This window comes from Salvelinus sp. IW2-2015, unplaced genomic scaffold (genome assembly GCF_002910315.2).
Source record: "Salvelinus sp. IW2-2015 unplaced genomic scaffold, ASM291031v2 Un_scaffold1658, whole genome shotgun sequence".
Taxonomy (NCBI): domain Eukaryota; kingdom Metazoa; phylum Chordata; class Actinopteri; order Salmoniformes; family Salmonidae; genus Salvelinus; species Salvelinus sp. IW2-2015.
The window spans coordinates 181,983-185,884 of NW_019943066.1; the positions used below are offsets into that span (position 1 = coordinate 181,983).

Genomic DNA, 3,902 nt, shown 5'->3' on the forward strand with positions numbered 1-3,902 from the left:
AGAGAGAGATTGCCTAATATTTTCAACCTTTTGTCCCTATTTCCATTTTGCACAACAGCAGGGAGAGGATGAAAAGAGAGAGAGAGAGCTTGGACATGACACCAGGCACAGTGAGTCAGACGGACAGCACAAGAAGGAGAGACTGACAACAGAAAGTAGCTACTGCTCTGAAGGGGACTACAGTATTGCTGTGTTGAGGAGAGACTGACAACAGAAAGTAGCTACTGCTCTGAAGGGGACTACAGTATTGCTGTGTTGAGGAGAGAGTGGTACCCTACACTATCCTGTGCTACTGTTGCTGCTACGGACATGGGGACCAGGGTCCTGTTTCTCTCCATCTTAATGATTTCTTTCAACTGGTCCAGGGGGGCTGTCATCACTGGGGTGAGTGACAAACCTTTCATTCATGTTCTGTGTGGACATTTTAACTAATAGAGTTGTCATTGTGAAACGTGAAGGTAGAGAGAGACAGATAGAGAGAGAGTAGGGATCATCATAAGGTAGAGAGAGACAGATATAGAGAGAGTAGGGATCATTAGAAGGTAGAGAGAGACAGATATAGAGAGAGTAGGGATCATTAGAAGGTAGAGAGAGACAGATATAGAGAGAGTAGGGGTCATTAGAAGTGACAGGTGGAAGGTAGAGAGAGAGACCAGTGGTGGAAAAAGTACCCAATTTTCATACCAGAGTTAAAGTAAAGATACCTTTAAAAGAAAATGACTCAAGTAAAAGTAAAAGTCACCTAGTAAAATACTACTTGAGTTAAAGTCTAAAAGTATTTGGTTTTAAATGTACTTAAGTATCAAAAGTAAAAGTATAAATAATTTAAAATGTTAAGCAAACCGGGCGACACGATTTTCCTGTTTTTTAAATTAACGGATAGCCAGGGGCACAGTCCAACACAGACATAATTTACAAACAAATAATTTGTGTTTAGTGAGTCTGCCAGATCAGAGGCCGTATGGATGACCAGGGATGTTCTCTTCATAAGTGTGTGAATTAGACAATTCTCCTGTCCTGCTAAGCATTCAAAATGTAACAAGTACTTTTGGGTGTCAGGGAAAATATAAGGAGTAAAAAGTACATTCTTTTCTTCAGGAGTGTAGTGGAGTAAAAGTAAAAGTAGTCAAAAATATAAATAGTAAATTACAGATACCAAAAAAAAACTACTTCAGTAGTACTTAAAAGTATTTTTACTTAGGTACTTTACACCACTGAGAGAGACAGATACAGAGAGAGTAGGGGTCATTAGAAGGTAGGGAGAGACAGATATAGAGAGAGTAGGGGTCATTAGAAGGTAGGGAGAGACAGATACAGAGAGAGTAGGGGTCATTATAAGTGACAGTTGGAAGGTAGAGAGAGACAGAGAGAGTAAAAACCAAATTGAGATTGTGACACTAATGTTTGCGAATGCTGCCATGGGTAAATTTACCCGTTGCCACCGTGCGGCATAACTTCAATCAAGAGCATAGTTGAGAAGCGCTATACCCACCCCAGTCATGATGTGTCATACTTGCCCATGCGCTTCAATATTGAAATTGTCATCTGCGCTCCTCCTAGCAGACACAATGCAATAGTTTTTCAACTTCAAGCTTTTGTTGATTATTCTGGCTAGAGGCTGCTGCAGTGGTAAATGTTTGCTTTTAAAGATTATTTGTCAGAATCATTGATTTGTCTAATTTTTCCCACAGGCTGAAATATGTTGCCCTTCGCTTTAAGTAGCAATTGTTTGTATTCTCATCCAAAACTATCTTGCTTAAAAATAGGCTCTATTGTATTTACTTCTCCCTTTTTGAGTGGACCATTTGTTTCAAGCTGCCTTATCTAGTAAATTTGTGAGAACTGCAAGGACTCTTTTTATCGACTCACTTTATTTGAGCTGTCTATAATGGTATACCAGAGTTTTGCCTTCGTTTATTGGCCTTATCTACCTGATACACCCACTCGTCTAGACTCTCGGAAGCTAAGCAGGGTCGGCCTGGTTAAGTACTGGGGGTGGCGGGAGACTGCCTGGGAACACCATCATAGCTGACCATTGCCGTGAGTAACAAGGAATGATGTGTCTCCACTAGGTGCCTCTCATGATTATACAGGACACTGCCATGTAGTGAAGCAGTTGATGCTGAACTGACATTACTAAATAAGTTATATGGGCTAGTTGTCTCCCCTTCGTTAATACGATCAAGTCCGTGTTTGTCAGGGAGCAGTGCTTTTTATTTATAGCAAGTAAGAATATTGTTACTGAATTATAGCTTGTGTGTTTTGTCTCCTCGCCTTTCAAATGATCAGAGAGGCGGGGAGTAGTTCGGATGGGGTACCATGGTGAATACAACCTTCTTTTCGGCAGTAGGAAATCAAAAGCACAAGAGAATGTGAGATGTTATCGAATAAATCAATTGGTTTCATGCATTGTGCTGTGTGTGTGTCTTAATTGCTGATGGTATTTCGTTCTTATCGCATACATTTGTGTATCAGGACAGTTATTAAGATATTAAAAAGTCGATCTCGGTGATTTTTTTCTACCAGTGGTTGCATGGATGAAGACGATATGGCATTAAACCAAAATTAAAACAAACTTTCACATCGGTTTCGCAAGTCAGCAAACGGGCCATTTCACGCAGTTCGAAGTGATGTGATATTATCAGAACCAAAGTGGTTACCTTAGACGAAGAATGTTGCACTGGAGGAAGACTTGGCCCATCCACCCGAATGTGTAAATCATATACCTGCGCAGGGAGGCTACCGTGATCAAGAAGGCTGTTCAAGAGGCTGCTCAGCCATTGGCGTTGTGGCTGTGGCTGACCCTGCGAATTCCCAGAATGCGGAAATCGTCGATTGGCATATACTTTATTGGTAGATGGGGGACGGGTTCGGCGCTCTCCCCTGATGTACTGTTGATGATAAACCTGAGTTGATTGTCCGATTGTGTGTCTATGGAAGAAATCTTTAGAAGTCATTCTTGAAAGAGATTTGTGTGCTGGAACCAATCGAGAAGGTTGGAAAATTTGTGATAAGCGAAACAAATTGTTGCATTGTGTGGAACTTTCTGTTGCGTGTGGTTGTGCGCTGTTGCACTAGGTGATGATGTGGAGTGTGTCGGACCTATTGAATGTGGGCCGGGGTTCGTTTCCTGGTTCCAGTGGGTGTTCGATTGTCCAGAGTCAGAAGTTTACTACAACACCAGACCGGCACAGAAAACTGCACCCAAACTGAGTGTTGCAGAGGCATTTGAATTGTGCTACAATAAAAAAATGTGGCCGTCATCACTCTCTCACTCTCTCTTCTCACTCTCTCACTCTCTCTCTTCCTCTCTCACTTTCTCATCTCTCACTCTCTTTCTCACTCTCTCACTTTTCTCTCTCTCTCTCACCACTTCTCTCTCTCTCTCCTCTCTCTCTTCTCACTCTCTCACTTTCTCACTCTCTCTCTCTCACTTTCTCGCATCTTTCTCACTTTCTCTCTCTCTCTCACACTTTCTCTCTTCTCTTCTCCCCCATCTCATCGAGCGTGTGATAGAGATGTTCATGTGGGTTTGTCTGTGCTGTGCTGTCAGTCTTGGCAGGCTTACTGGGATGTGTATACCACGAGGGGAAGAGGGAGATGTGCCACCCTTCAGTCACAAGGGTGAGAACACACACACCACGACACGCGCGCACACACACGCACACACCACACACACACACACACCACACACCACACACACACACACACCCCCAACACACACACACACACACACACCACAACACCACACACACACACACACACACACACACACACACACACACCACACACACACACACACACGCATCCTATGTTGATGACACGTAACTGGCTGGCACACGCACTCACATGTGCAAACACACACACACAGGTATACCACACACAGGCACGCACCATCACAA

At 43.1% G+C, this 3,902-nt stretch overlaps 1 pseudogene; it reads left to right on the plus strand.

Moving 5' to 3' along the window:
• The first annotated feature begins 140 nt into the window (after positions 1 to 140).
• Positions 141 to 3,902, plus strand: part of LOC139024564 (prokineticin-1-like) — a 6,476-nt pseudogene continuing 2,714 nt past the window's right edge.